Below are 15,989 nucleotides of genomic sequence, written 5' to 3'. Positions count from 1 at the left end.
GAATATAGAAATATAGGAACTGGAGCAGAAGAAAGCAATTTCAGCCCTTTGAGCCTGCTCCACCATTCAATCACTCCATGGCTCATCTCTCCCTGGTCTCAAACGTACCTCCCCACCTGTTCCCCGTATCCCTTTATCCCATTTTTTAAAATCAGAAATATATCTATCTCCTTCTCGAAACCATTTAACGATTCAGCCTCCACTGCGCTATGGGGGCAGCGAGTTCCGCAAATTCACAGTGGTTAGCACTGCTGCCTCACAGCTCCAGGGTCCTGGGTTCGATTCTCAGCTCGGGTTCACAGTCTGTGTGGAGTTTGCACATTCTCCTCGTGTCTGCGTGGGTTTCCTCCTGGTGCTCCGGTTTCCTCCCACAGTCCAAAGATGTGCGGGTTAGGTTGATTGGCCATGCTAAGAAATTGTCACTTAGTGTCTAGGGATGCGTAGGTTAGAGGGATTAGTGGGTATAATATGTAGGGATATGGGGGTAGGGCCTGGGTGGGATTGTGTTCGGTGCAGACTTGATGGGCCGAAGGGCCTCTTTCTACCCTGTAGGGTTCTATGATTCTATGAATTCACCATCATCTGTGAGAAGTAGTTCCTCCCCATCTCAGTTTTAAATCTCAAGTCTTGGTGGAAACACAAGTCTTGGTATGAACTCAATTACGGAAGGAGCTTTGACTGTCTCTAAGGCCTGATAATTAGATGAAGGGATTTACGACTAAAGGCTGATCAACTTGTGTAAGGCTGTGAATCACATTTAACAGTTGAAGAATATAGATCACAGCAAACTGGTTAGGAAACCAATTACAAAAACTGGCTGCAAAGATGCTTTGGGGTCTGAGAGCTGGGTTTGGCCAAATTAATTTATCTGTCTGGCTGGAGAGATCCAGACACTCGATATAAAAATAAGGCCATTGGCTGAAAGAAATTCTTGCATCTTATCATGTAACTGAACCAGCTCAAAGGATTTCAGTTACAATGAGATCAACAAGAGATGCAGCATGAGGTAGCCAGGTAGCGTGAACAGACGAATGTGCAGTTAGTCCTATATTTTGGTGGTTTTGGTTGTTAGTTTGGACATATAGAAGCACAGAAACTAAAAGCAAGAGTAAGACATTCGAGCCTGCTCCATCATTCAAAGAACAAAGAACAATTACATCAAAGGAACAGGCCCTTCGGCCCTCCAAGCCTGCACCAACCATGCTGCCCGTCTGAACTAAAACCTCCTACCCTTCCGGGGACCATATCCCTCTATTCCCATCCTACTCAGTTTTTGTCCAGGCGCCCTTTAAAATTCACTATTGTATCTGCTTCCACTATCTCCCCTGGCAGAGAGTTCCAGGCACCCACCACTCTCTGGGTCAAAAACTTGCCTCGTACATCTCCTTTAAACCTTGTCTCTCGCCCCTGTGCCCCCTAGTAACTGACTCTTCTACCCTGGGAAAAATCTTCTGACTATCCACTCTGTCCAAGCCCCTTGTAATTTTGTAGACCTTGGGTGACTACTGTCTGTGTGGAGTTCGCATGTTCTCGATGTGTCTGCGTGGGTTTCATCCGGATGCTCAGTTTCTTCCCACAGTCCAAAGATGTGGCGGTTAGGTTGATTGGCCGTGCTAATTTGCCCCTTAGTGTCAGGGGGATTTGCAGGGTAAATGTGTGTGGTTATGGGGATTGGGCCTGGCTGGGATTATTATTGGTGCAGGCTTGGTGGGCCGAATGGCCACCTTCTGCACTGCAGGAACTCTATGATTCCATGAATTAAAGGTCTTGATGGGTCGATTCAGGTAAACTGGGGAAGGGGAAGGATCCAAAGGGGTGTAATCCGGGATGACTGAAATTTCCATAACTGAAATTGATAGATTTTTATTTGGGAAAAAGCTCCAGGAATATGGGATACGGAAAGGTAAATGGCGTAGGAATGCAAGACTGTCTAATTGAATAGTGGAAAAGGCTTTTGGGCCTGCATTCATTTTCAATGTTCCTGTTCGAGCCATATGGAAATGTTCCCTTTTGGACATTAGATTACCGCTCCAAATGGCCAACCATTTGGCAGTTCATGGTGTAGCCGAGACAACCATCAATCAAGATGTGGGCCTTAGAAATCCCACACTGCCACAGTAGGGGGAGCCCTTCCATGAACGTGGAAAGGCCACAATAAGAAGTCTCACAACTTCAGGTTAAAGTCCAACAGATTTATTTGGCAACACAAGCTTTCGGAGCCTCGCTCCTTTTTCAGGTAGTGAGGAGTAGTATTCATAAACAGGACATACAGGCATGAGCTCAGTTTACAAGATAATGGTTGGAATGTGAGTCTTTTCAGATAATCAATTCTTAAAGGTACAGACAATGTGAGTGAAGAGAGGACTAAGCACAGGCTTTTCTCCGTTCACATTGTCTGTACCTTTAAGATTTAATTACCTGTAAAGACTCGCATTCCAACTATTATCTTGTAAATTGAGTTTGTGTCTTTATATGCCCTGGTTGTGAACACAACTCCTCACTCACCTGGTGAAGGAGTGACGCTCTGAAAGCTTGTGTTACCAAATAAGCCTGTTGGATGTAACCTGGTGTTGTGAGACTTCTTACGGTGCTTAGCCTAGTCCAACGCTGACATCTCCACATCAAACCACAATGTCAGGGCAAAATTTTTTTTAAACTTTATTCCAATCCAATCAAGCCAAATTAAATCCAATTCAGAGTCCCAACAAGTTGGGACATTCCCGATCCAAGCTGACAAGACAGGGCTCCCACCTCCTGTCTTGGGCTTGGTCGACATGATCCAAGCTGATTGGAGTAGGTGTAGCTCCTCCTCCAAGGCTTGATCTCATTTGCATCTTAGCCATAAGGCCCAGATGCAGCTTTAAAAAATTGCTTCAAATGAAGCTGAAATATAACCCAATGACTTCAACCAAGCGCAGCATGTCGATACTACACTTGATCTTAGCCAAAAGGCTGAGAAGCAAATGTCAGGGCAAAAAGGACATCTGAACTTAGCAGTGTGTCATATTCCTTTATTCAGGAACTGGAAAGAGTGTAGAGACTTAGTCTTGTTGAACACCCATTTAATGTGATCTGCCTCATGTTAAATAGAGCTTTAAAGAATGATTGTTAATTCATTTTATTTGTTTTTGAGAAATGGGCATTTCTGTCAAGGAAGCAGTCCATTGCTTCCCCCCCCCACCCCCTTGTTTCCTTCAAGAAGGTCTTCTTCATAAATCTCTGCAGTTCCTGTGGTGAAGATGCTCCTACATCATGGTCAGGGATTTTGACCCATTGATGAAGAATGAACTGTAAGTGATATGTGTCCAGGCTGGGATTATAGAATCCATACAGTGCAGAAGGAGGCCATTTGGCCCATTGAGTCTGCACCGACTCTCTGACAGAGTATTTTACCCAGGACCATCTCCCTACCCCTTCCCCTAATCCCACACATTTACCCCGCTAATCTCCCTCACCGACACATCTTGGGACATGAAAGGGCAGTTTAGCATGGCCGATCCACCTACCCTGCACATATATGGAGTGTGGGGGGAAACCGGAGCACCCAGAGGAAACCCACGCAGGGACGGGGAGAACGTGCACACTGTGCACTGACAGTGACCCAAGCCGGGAATTGAACCGGGATCCCTGGCACTGTGAGGCAGCAGTGTTAACCACTGTGCCACCGTGCTGCCAGGTGATCAAGTTTGAGGTGTGGGCATTCCTATCCTTGTCCTTTGAGGTGGAGGTTTTGTGTCGTGGAGGTATTGTCACAGAAGCAATGTCAAGTTGCTCTGACCACAATACAGACGGTAACCATTGTGTCAATGTTTAGGCTGGTGGCTGGAGTACCTTTCAAACCTATTGTCCAAATAGAACAAAATGGTTTGCCAAACATTTCTTTCACCAAGATTTTGGGTTGAGTTTCTGCAGGGATCCTCCTGATTGCTTAATGTCACTTCAACAGTAAGTTTGTCAAAGTCAGTTTTATGGCAATCTTTCTGAGGTTTCCCAGGATCCCCCTCTAAAAGTATGATTGGAATCATCCCCCCAAAAATTCAACCCCACGCATAACATTATCCGAAAGAGCAGGCTGCATTCTCCCAACGGCCACAAGGTGGCAGAAGCAGCACATTCAGCTCACACGGTGAATGGTGTGGGCTGTTTGTGCGGAGCTTCGAGAATAAAATAGAAGCACAATGCTGGATATAGGTCAATTATGCTTTGTAAAATATTGTCGAAAGGGTATTTGTTCAGTGACAATAGATAGCTGCAACTTGGGTGATGGAGAGTGCACCTGAGCTCTAACCATACTAGGCTCCTTGGATTGCCTGCACCACTCTCCCCACTTTCAAAGGCCTCTGAAAGGTTTATACGTTCCCTAACTTTTGTTGAGAATCTGCTGTCTCCTCACTGTTTGAATAATGCTGGGATTTTTTTCACCACATCAAAGGCAGTAGCTAAAAGCATGCTGTTGGTCTGAGGTGCTGTGGGCCAGAGCAGCGTTGTCTTTGGGCTAGGAGCCTGCCACTTCCCTTCTCCACTTTGGCAGACGCAGCCTGTCCCCTTGATCTCTTCTCAGTATAATCCTTGCCGAAGGGTGAACTTGAATGACCAGCGTTAGTGAAGCCACTCGAGCTCTGACTGTCTCAGGATGTTAACCCGGCCATGAGGCAGTGAATCCTATTTCTGAATCAGAACTTGTGAAGGCTGAACTTAACCCCAGAGTTCACCATCTCAGCTGCCGCCTCAAGCGTTTCTTGGGCGGCACGGTAGCACAGTGGGTTAGCACTGCTGCTTCACAGCTCCAGGGTCCTGGGTTTGATTCCCGGCTCGGGTCACTGTCTGTGTGGAGTTTGCACGTTCTCCTCGTGTCTGCGTGGGTTTCCTCCGGGTGCTCCGGTTTCCTCCCACAGTCCAAAGATGTGCGGGTTAGGTTGATTGGCCATGCTAAGAAATTGCCCCTTAGTGTCCAGGGATGTGTAGGTTAGAGGGATTAGTGGGTATAACATGTGGGGATATGGGGGTAGGGCCTGGGTGGGATTGTGTTCGGTGCAGACTCGATGGGCCGAAGGGCCTCTTTCTGCACTGTAGGGTTCTATGGTTCTAAGGGGTGCTTTTGGATGAGACATTAAACCGAGACCCTCTTAGGTGAGGGGGTGTCAAAAAATTCAACAGTGAGATTAACAGTTGCCTAACATGATGTGGAGATGCCAGCTGGGGTGGGCACAGTAAGGAGTCTCACAACCCCAGGTTAAAGTCCAACTGGTTTATTTGGAATCATGAGCTTTCGGAGCGCTGCTCCTTCATCAGGTGAGTGGAAACGTTTATATCAACAACACAAGAAAGATCATTTATTGTGCTGCTATTTGTGGGATCTTGCCTTTTTTAAAATTCATTCATGGGACATGGGCGTCGTTGGCTGGGCCAGCAATTATTGCCCATCCCTAGTTGCCCTTGGAGGGCAGTTGAGAGTCAATAACATTGCTGTGGTTCTGCAGTCCCATGTTAGATCAGATAAGGATGGCAGATGTATTTCTCTAAAGGACATTAGTGAACCAGATGGGTTTTTACAACAATCGACAATGGTTTCATGGCCGTCAGTAGACTCGTAATTCCAGATTTAAAAAAAAAGAATTCAAATTCTATCATGGTGGGATTCAAGCTCGCATCCCCAGATCATCAGCAGATTTTCTGGATTAATAGTCTAGTGGTAATATCACGAGGCCATCACTACCCCCATGCGTGAATGACTGGCATGATTCCCTACAAGAGTGACTATAGGCTGCATTTTTACTGAGTCGAGCTGACCCCAGAGGAGTTTAAAAATGGCTGGGATGGAGAAGTTTCCATTTCCTTTCCAGCAGATCCCAATTTTTCCATTAGGGATCAGCTTTAAATGATCCTGTTCAGTTTGGGTTCCCCAACCTGCGTGACTCACGCTGTCCACGGCTGAGTTCAAACCAACCCTATTTTTGCCCTTCCGAATGAACTTTAACCCGCAGTGCGGGGGTCACAAATTTATGGAAGAATTCAGCCATGATCAAAGTGAGTAGTGGAGGCAGGTTCGAAAGGTCAAATGGCCTACTCTAGTCTCTATGTTTCTGTGTCAATGCTCCTGAAGGGTGGGTAAGATCTGTTTAAGCGCCGTGATGTGAAATTATTTGATTCCCCAACCTTTTAAAAATGAAACAAAAGCAGGCTGAAGCTTTCAGTTGGAACAAAGCAAAACAGCTGCTTTGTCATTTAATGACAGGCCATCGAGTGTGGTTTAGGGAAAAAAAATTACCCAACTGTTCCTGCAGTTTCAATAGCAAATACTTGAGTGGAAACTCCAATGCGACTGATCATAGCAGGGGTGCTGAGTTCACATTCTGAATGACAGTTTTAAGAGGGGATTAAAGGATTTGCTGGCCAGAACTCTACCCACCTCACCCGCCACAGAATTGGAGCCAGCGAGGGTCTGACAATGGAAATTTCTGTTGACCTCCGATGGGAATTTCCGGTCTCACTTGAGCGAGGATGTAAAATCCCGCCCATTATCTATGATATGATCAGTGTGTTGAAGTTTTTTTTTAAAACATGTAGACCACTAGGGTTAGATCTAAAAGTTTTCAATGGCTTTCGTGAGTTAAAGTTTGTTTTTCAGAATCAAGGGTGTATTGCGGGTGAACTCTCTCAGATTGTTGGCAGCTTTTTTTTTGTCATCGCCACGTGGATCCTGAGGTCTGCCCTTGATGAATACTAGGTGAGTGGTGAGGGAAAGGGCACGCGGGGCATGGAGGTGACATTGGGTATGAGCACTTTGGGGAGTGGCTTGGGATTATGAGGGAGCATGGGTGGGTGGGTGGGGAAGGGAGATGTGAAGCCTGAGAGATCAAACAACCCCTTAAGCAGCAGGGTTTTAGATAATCGTAGGGGGCCTTTTGATGAGAACTCACTTTGGAAGTGCAATCCACCTTGCCCCCTGCTGCTCCAGAACGAATGGCTGATGTGGGCCCATTTCAAGGAGGTGGTTCTGTTGTGAATTAACCAGAAAATGCACGGTGAGTACTTAAATCTCTGAAGCTTTTATTACTTGCTAGCAAGGAGAACAGTGAATTTCACTGTGATATTCTACCAGAGTTCCACAAACAGTGTCAGTAATAGCACTTGTTAGCCAATGAAAGAGAACATGCCAGCTAATAGCCTTATAGTTTGGTGTTCATTAGATTTCATTTGCATTCTTATCATTTATAGACGCAGTTGTGCAGAACCCTTGACATTTTTATCAGGCAATGTTCAGTAAACATCCGGATCTTCTTTTAACCACCAGTCGGCATTGGAACATTCTGTGCTTTCTCAAAGACCCAGTCACGCTGTGAAACAGACTCTGACCCTTCACCCGCTGAGGGCTGGTTCCAACTTCCACAGCTCTGCCAGGCTGGGTTACTCCCCGACTGAAGTTTCCCGCCTTGTTGGTGAAAATCCAACCCCCTGCTTCAAAAAGAAAGGGTGCTCCCCCTAGCTGTGCAGCGCTTGTGAGGAGCTGGGCGAGGCGCTACAGAAATGCATGGCTTTGTTGTTATTCTTAATTCAGCCCTTCCTTTTCTTCCTTTCGGAGTTGATTGTGTACTGGAGGGCTGTTAGAAGTGGCGCAGCCCAAACCGTGGGGCGTTTTTGTCGTTGCAACTGAGACTGGGGGGGTGGGGAAAGTGGTTCCAGAAAGAGTGGGTTTGGATTCCTGGCCGGTCGTTTCGCCATTCTCCGTGCATTAGTTCCTGAGCGCACTAGGTGGTGCTGTTGGGCAGTGGGTCCCCTGCACGGCGCTCATTGTCAGCGCAGTCTCCAGTTTAAACGACAGTCTCCCTGGAATTACTTAACAGCTTCCAGATAATTTCAGCTGCTTCTCACACTTTCCAAATAGCTCAGAGAGAGAGAGAGAGACAGAGACAGAGAGGGAGGTCCGTGGGGAGCCTCTCGCGAAATACGTTCCTGAATAATCACAACATAAGTGGCGCAATCAGGAGGATTTTAATTTATTATACCCAACTGTCTGTCTTGACTGTAATTCCAAATTGCAGCTTTGATTTCCGATGCCACCAAACATGGAACAGAGGCAGGGAGGTAACTCTTGTCAGTAATGCTTCAGCTGGTACCATTTGAGTTAGAACAGCATTTGCCTTTTCTAATTCAGATCAAACAGTTTGCCCGAGGTTTGTTTGATGAATGTGTGGAGCTGTTTGGTAATGTGAGGATGTGAGGGCAGTAGAGATGAAGGTGGAGGAAGGAGAATGTTACTGCCGCCTGGGCCAATGACTTTATCTGTCTACTCCTCAGTCTCTCTCTTTCCTTTATGGGTGGCGCAGTGGTTAGCACGGCTGCCTCACAGCGAAGGCACCCGGGTTCAATTCTGGCCTCGGTTGTCTGGGTTGGAGTTGCCATGTTCTCCCCGTGTCAGCGTGGGTTTCCTCCGGGTGCTCCACTTTCCTCCCACAGTCCAAAGATGTGTAGGTTCGGTGGATTGGCCATGTTAAATTGACCCTAGTGTCAGGGGATTAGCAGGGTAAATGTGTGGAGTTACGGGGATAGAACCTGGATAGGATTGTAGTCAGTGCAGACTTGATGGGCTGAATGGCCTTCCTCCGTGCTGTAGAAATTCTCTGTTTCTTCTCTTCTGTCTATTTCTTCTCCTCTTTCTTTCTGACATTCACAGAATCACCACAGTGCAGAAGGAGGCCATTTGGCCCATTGAGCCTGCACTGACCACAACCCTCCCCAGGCCCCATTCCCCGTAACCTCACATATTCACCCTGCTAATCCCCCTGACACTAAGGGTCAATCTAGCGTGGCCAATCCACCCAACGCGCACATCTTTGGACGTTCTATCTCTTCCTCCCTTTATCCATTTCCTAATGTCCTTTCTCTCAATTCTTTCTGCGTCCCGATTGTTTAATATGGAGTACAGGAAGAACCGGGAAGAGAGATCACCGGATAAAGCAAAATACTGCAGATGCTGGAATCAGAAACAAAACAGAGAGTGCTGGGAAAAATCTCAGCAGCTCTGACAGTATCTGTAGGGAGGGAACATAGCCAACGTTTCGAGCCTGGATGACCCTGATCCTTCGTCAAGGTCATCTAGACTGGAAACGTTGGCTCTATTCTCTCTCCTTACAGGTGCTGTCAGACCTGCTGAGGTTTTCCAGCATTTTCTGTTTTTGTTTGTGAGGGAAATCATGGCCGGTACTTCACGACCTCGCTCGGATGAGGCTCGTAGAATCCTGTCCGAGGCCAACGGAGAATTCCGTTCCGTAAGCCTCGCCCATCCCGATTCCGGTAAAATTCCGGCACGTGTGTCCTGAGGTTTCACCTATTTCCAGGCCCCTTATGCACCCCTCCCCCCCACTGTTGTCTCTAACATTAGACACTTTGACCCGTTTATATTGGAAATCTCAAGGAGCTACGCCTGACGAGAAGGGTGTATGGAGACTAAACGATAGAGTTTCAGCACCAGACTATATCCAGTACACCCTGATGTGGTTACATCATGGACGGGCTTATGTGGGAAGGGATGCTATGATGACCAGTGTAGGAAAGGAGTGCTGGTGGAAAGAAATGGGATGGGATATTGCAGGATATTGTCATCGGTGGGTAAGTTGTGCCTAGTATAACCCAGGGAGGCCTATGAAATCAGGATCAGGCACCAACATCGCCCTAAGGGTCCCTGGGAACATCTACAAATTGACTTTACCAGAATGATAGGGAGTGGGATGGCTTGATCTTGGGTTCGGACGTAGCTCGGCACAACATCGAGGGCCGAAGGGCCTGTGCTGTGCTGTACTGTTCTATGTTCTATCATTTATTCAGGCCCTCTTATTCATGAGACGAACGACGAACAGAGTCCATTCGCGGTTCAAGCCAATTTTATTATTAAAGAACCTTATTATCAAAACTCTATGAAAGAAACAACCCTTAAAAAGACCTTATAAACTGTGCTGTCTATCAGAGACTCTGATACTAGCCATGCAGCTGAACTTGGCCAGACTGTTCTGCTGGGGTTGACTCTTTGCCTTTACTGAGCTCTGCTGATTCCAGTGATCTTGCTTCTGAACTCAGGGTCTTCTTCATGAAGGCTGGTGTCACACGTCTCTGCCACTGTCACTGTATCATTGCTTGGTGGTTGAGTCTTTACTGGGGGAGGGGGTGGCCTCCAGGTGTCTCTTTTATTTCCCCCGCTTTTCACCCTTCTGGAAGGTTCTCTGGCTTCCAGCCAATGAGGTTCCCCAGTGGGCTTTGCAGCACCCAATGGGATTGCCAATTCCATATATGGAAGACACAAGGAGCACCCTAGGTGTCCGCCCCCAGATGCGCTGAGTGCACATAGTTCTTTCCATATATGATAATGGAGGTGCGGTGAGTCAGGCTGATACTGGCAAATACACAAGACATTCGGTCAGGGTCGAGCACTTCCAGTCCCAGCTTCCAGGACAAGTCCAGCTGTGTCTTTGTTCACTTCTGACCTGAGTTTAAACTTGGCCTATCCCAATTCCCGTCAGGCTCTTGGTTGCTGTTTAGTTTAGATTGACCAGTTCTGTATCCGGCCTAGCTGTTCAGGCCATTGGCCACTTAGCTACATCCCCTGTCAATTCCTTCCGGTATCTGGAATGTTGGTCCACAGTCACAGTGGGGTTGGACCGTCACATACAGGATTGTAAAACTTCTTGGCGTTTGTACTCTCTGCCTCTATTTATAAATCCCATCAATTTCTGGTTTCAGCATTTACAACCATAGCTTTGTCAGACAATCATTCAACTTGATCATTCATATTATGGAACTCTTATGATTTTGATTTGATTTATTATTGTCACATGTACTAACATATAGTGAAAAGTATTGTTTCTTGTGTGCTATACAGACAAAACATACCATTCATAGAGAAGGAAACAAGAGAGTGCAGAATGTAGTGTTACAGTCATAGCTAGGGTATAGAGAAAGATCAACTTAATACAAGGTAGGTCCATTCAAAAGTCTAATAGCAGCAGGGAAGAAGCTGTTCTTGAGTCGGTTGGTACATGACCTCAGAATTTTGTATCTCTTTCCTGAAGGAAGAAAATGGAAGAAAGAATGTCCGGGGTGTGTCTGATTTGCCGAGGCAGCAGGAAGTGTAGAGAGAGTCAATGGATGGGAGGCTGCTTTGTGCGATGGATTGGACTACATTCACTTCATTTTGTAGTTCCTTGCGGTCTTGGGCAGAGCAGGAGCCATACCAAGCTGTGATACAACCAGAAAGAATGCTTTCTATGGTACATCTGTAAAAGTTGGTGAGAGTTGTAGCTGACATGCCAAATTTCCTTCATCTTCTGAGAAAGTAGAGGTGTTGGTGGGCTTTCTTAACTATAGTGTAGGCATGGGGGGGCCAGGACAAGTTGTTGGTGACCTGGACACCTAAAAACTTGAAGCTTCCGACCCTTTCTACTTCATTCTCATTGATGTAGACAGGGGCATGTTCTCCTTTACACCTCCTGAAGCTGATGACAATCTCCTTCATTTTATTGACATTGAGGAAGAGATTATTGTTGCCACACCAGATTCTCTATCTCATTCCTGTACTCTAGCTCATGAGGAGGCGATGGCCTAGTTGTACTTTCACTCAACTGTTAAGCCAGAAGCTTAGCTAATGTTCTGGGAATCCGAGTTTGAATCCCGCCACGGCAGATGGTGGAATTTGAATTCAATAAAAACCTGGAATTAAGAATCTACTGATGATCAAGTAATCGTTGTCGATTGTCGGAAAATCCCATTTGGTTCACTTCAGGGAAGGAAATCTGCCATCCTTATCTGGTCTGGCCTACATGTGGCTCCAGAGCCACAATGATGTGGTTGACTCTCAACTGCCCTCCAGGGGCAGTAAGGGATGGGCAATAAATGCTGGCTCAGCCAGTGACGCCCATGTCTCATGAGTGAATATAAAGAACTAGCTGTGCTTCTTTGAATCTGGACCTAAGCAACATCCACAAGACTTGAACCTCACCAGCACCTCAACCCTATGTACAAATGAGAATATCTTGAACTAATAGTGACATTTCCAATTGCTACATGACCAAGTTTTACTTCCAAGTTTAAAAGTGGCAAAAACATTTCAGTAGACATAGTATTTCTATCCATGTTGCTGGGTTTTGTTTACAGAGAAATTATTCTTTGTATTGAGCGATAAAAACTTTCTTGTTCTAAATTGAAACTACCCACTGTTACTAATGCCCAGCATGGAATATAAGACAAGAAATTGCTGCTGGGTATCTGGAAAAAAAACCCAGAAAATGTTAGAAACACTCAGCAGGCCAGCCAGCATCTGTGGAGAGAGAAACAGAGCTGACAATTCACGTCTACAATCTGTTCTGATCAAGGATCACTGATCCCTGTTTCTGACTGATGCCAAGAATATCCAACACGGGGTAGCGCACTGGCACAGTGGTTAGCACTGCTGCTTCACAGCGCCAGGGCCCAGATTTGATCCCCAGCTTGGGCCACTCTCTGTGTGGAGTTTGCACATTCTCCCTGTGTCTGCATGAGTTTACTCTGGGTGCTCTGGTTTCCTCCCACAGTCAGAAAGACGTGCTGGCTAGGTGCATTGACCATGCTAAATTCTCCTAGTTACCACACCGCCGGAGTGTGGTGACGAGGAGATTTTCACAGTAACTTCATTGCAGTGTTAATGTGAGCCTACTTGTGACACTAACAAATAAACTTCAAAACATTCTGTTTGGTATTGGAGCAAAAATGACCCCTTTCGCCAGCCCTCCAATAATCAATCTGGCTCTTGTGAGCCTCTCATTCCCCTTCAGCAAGAAACACAGCAGCAGCTGCCTGAGAGCTGGTTTGACTCACATTAAATATGGATTGTAAAATAAAACAGTAATGTACAAAGGAAATGTAAATAACGTCATTAATGCCCACGCAATAAATTGATAATTGGAAATGAGTAATTAATAAAAGTGACCATTAAAAAGTGTCAAGCAGCAAAGCCAACTAATGAAACCCTTTTTGACTTTTCACAGAGCTCGAGAGAGAGATGGGCTGGACTTCAGGTCTTGATCACCAGGGAAGGGGGTGGGGAGCTGGGACAAGCTTCAGGGCACACACATTCACACATACACAGACACACACACACACACATATATATATATATATATACACACATACACACACTCACATATACGTACACACACTCACATATACGTACACACACTCACATATACGTACACACATACGCACACATACACGCATACATACGCACATGTATGTACACACATATACACACACACGCACACACATACACACACATATGCACACACATATACACACACACGCACACACATACACACACACATATACACACACACGCACACACATACACACACACATATACACACACACGCACACACATACACACACACATATGCACACACATATACACACACACGCACACACATACACACACACATATGCACACACATATACACACACACGCACACACACGCACACACACACATATATATATATACACACACAAACACACACTTCCTCACATGCACTCTCATATTTACTCATCTTCATACTCTCCTCACACTTATTGTCATATCCAGTCTCACTCACTTTCTCATATTTAGCTTTACACTCACTCACACATGCACTCTCACTCACTTTAACATTCACTCCCATATTTACTCATCCTCATACCCATCCTGACACTCACTCACTCTCACACTCACTCTTGCACTCACTCAGTCTCTTGCTCACTCAGTCTCACACTCACTCACCCTCACGCTCACTCTTGCGCTCACTCACTCTCACGCTCAGTCACTCTCACATTCATTCACTCACACTCTCGGGCTCACGCTTCATGGGCCCAGGAGATCTGGAAATGTTCTCGCCGAGGAAGAGCTTAGGATGGCTGTGAAGGTGGCAAGATGTGCTTCCTCCGTAGTCGGAGAGACTAGGACCTGAGGGCACAGCCTCGGGTTAAAGGGATGACACTTTACAAGTGAGATGAGGGGAATTTCTTCAGCCAGAGGGGTTGTGAATCTGTGGAATTCATTGCCACAGAAGGCTGTGGAGGCCAGGTCATTGAGTGTCTTTAAGACAGAGACAGATAGGGTCTTGATTAATAAGAGAATCAAAGACTACAGGGTAAAGGTGGGAGATTGGGGCTAAGAAACTTATCAGCCATGGCAGAGCAGAGTTGATGGGCTGAATGGCCTTAATTACCATCTCATCTGAATCACAGCCTCACTGACAAAGCAGTGCTTGCTCTTTACTGCTCGGAGCAGGCAGCTTAACTCTGTGGGTCACTCCTGCTGAATGGCCCAGATCTCCCAGTATGCAGATGGTCGGAGGCTGGATGTGCCCTGCTACAGGTGCTATGGGACCCCTCAGAATTTCCATGCACTGACTCTGTGGGGATTACCCTGGAGGTTATTCCCTTGTTCTCCTGAAAATCCTCAAATTCAGAATCGGAGGTTTTGGATGGTTCGAGAGTTACTCACAGTTTACACTTCCTGCTGTCTTGGAACAGCAGCCAGCATAATAAAGGACCCCACGCACCCTGGACGTTCTCTCTTCCGCCTTCCTCCTTCAGGAAAAAGATACAAAAGTCTGAGGACACGTACCAACCGACTCAAGGACAGCTTCTTCCCTGCTGCCATCCGACCTTTGAATAGACCCACCTCGCATTAAGTTGATCTTTCTCTACACCCGGGCTATGACTGTAACACTACATTCTGCACTCTCTCGTTTCCTTCTCTATGAACAGTATGCTTTGTCTGTATAACAGGCAAGAAACAATACTTTTCACTGTACGTTAATACATGTGACAATAATAAATCAGATCAAATCAAAAATTTATCCAGGGTTTATTAGACAGGAAAAACTAACTCCCCAGTCCAATTACTCATATTGACTCCTGAACAATCACACAGGCCCCCCAGTCAGTGACACTGACTTCACCAGAATCCCCTTCAATCTCCAAACTCCTGACCATATTGCTGACCCCTGAATCCCCTCCAACCCTCTGATTTGTCGGACCCAACCTGGCTAGCCCACCACTTGACTGCTGTCCGACCTGACCCGACCCCACCACTTGGCTCCCCCCCCATGACCCCTGACTTCTCTCCATTCCCCCCTCCTGCCCAATCCCTGGCCCAACTTGACAGACCAGCCCCTCACCCGAGAAATCCACCTGACCCAATTCAACGACATGGTGGCGCAGTGGTTAGCACTGCTGCCTCACAGCTCCAGGATTCGATTCCAGCCTTGGGTCACTGTCTGTGCAGAGCTTGCACATTCTCCTCGTGTCTGCGTCAGTTTCCTCCGGGTGCTCTGGTTTCCTCCCACAGTCCAAAAGATGTGTGGGTTAGGTTAATTGGCCGTGCTAAAATTGCCCTTAGTGTCCTGAGGTGTGTCGGTTAGACGGATTAGTGAGTAAATATGTAGGGAAATGGAGGGAAGTCCTGGGTGGGATTGTGGTTGGTGCCGACTCGATGGGCCGAATGGCCTCTTTCTGTACTGTAGGGTTTCTATGATGCTATGATTCACACTGCCAGGGACCTGGGTTCAATTCTGGCCTTGGGTCACTGTCTGTGTGGAGTTTGCACGTTCTCCCCGTGTCTGCGTGGGTTTTCTCCGGGTCCTCCGGTTTCCTCCCACACTCCAAAGATGTGTTGGTTGGGTTGATTGGCCATGTTAAATTGCCTCAGGGGGATTAGCAGGGTAAATATGTGGGAATAGGGCCTGGGTGGGATTGTTGTCAGTACAGGTTCGATGGGCCAAGTGGCCTCCTTCTGTACTGTAGGGACTCTATGATACCCCAGAACTGCCGATCTGTTTACCCACCTGTTCCCCTGCCACCCTAAGCATTTACCACACTACCTACTTGCCACCCTATCACTTCACCCAGCTGACAATGCAGAGATTAAAAAAGTGATGGATCAAACATAGGGGAAAACAGGCAGTAACTTTGCAAGTGTTAGCTCTCA

At 46.6% G+C, this 15,989-nt stretch overlaps 1 non-coding gene across 1 annotated transcript; it reads right to left on the bottom strand.

Moving 5' to 3' along the window:
• Nucleotides 1-2,772: 2,772 nt before the first annotated feature.
• LOC145353551 (U2 spliceosomal RNA) lies at nt 2,773-2,964 on the bottom strand. The gene has a single exon (XR_013888723.1). It is a non-coding gene; the product is annotated as a U2 spliceosomal RNA (small nuclear RNA).
• Nucleotides 2,965-15,989: the final 13,025 nt, after the last annotated feature.

The sequence above is a fragment of the Carcharhinus amblyrhynchos genome, chromosome 15 (genome assembly GCF_965287045.1).
Source record: "Carcharhinus amblyrhynchos chromosome 15, sCarAmb.v2.hapA, whole genome shotgun sequence".
In the NCBI taxonomy this organism is placed as follows: Eukaryota; Metazoa; Chordata; class Chondrichthyes; order Carcharhiniformes; family Carcharhinidae; genus Carcharhinus; species Carcharhinus amblyrhynchos.
The sequence above is the reverse complement of the archived record's forward strand: the minus strand, read 5'-3'. Positions and strand labels throughout refer to the sequence as shown.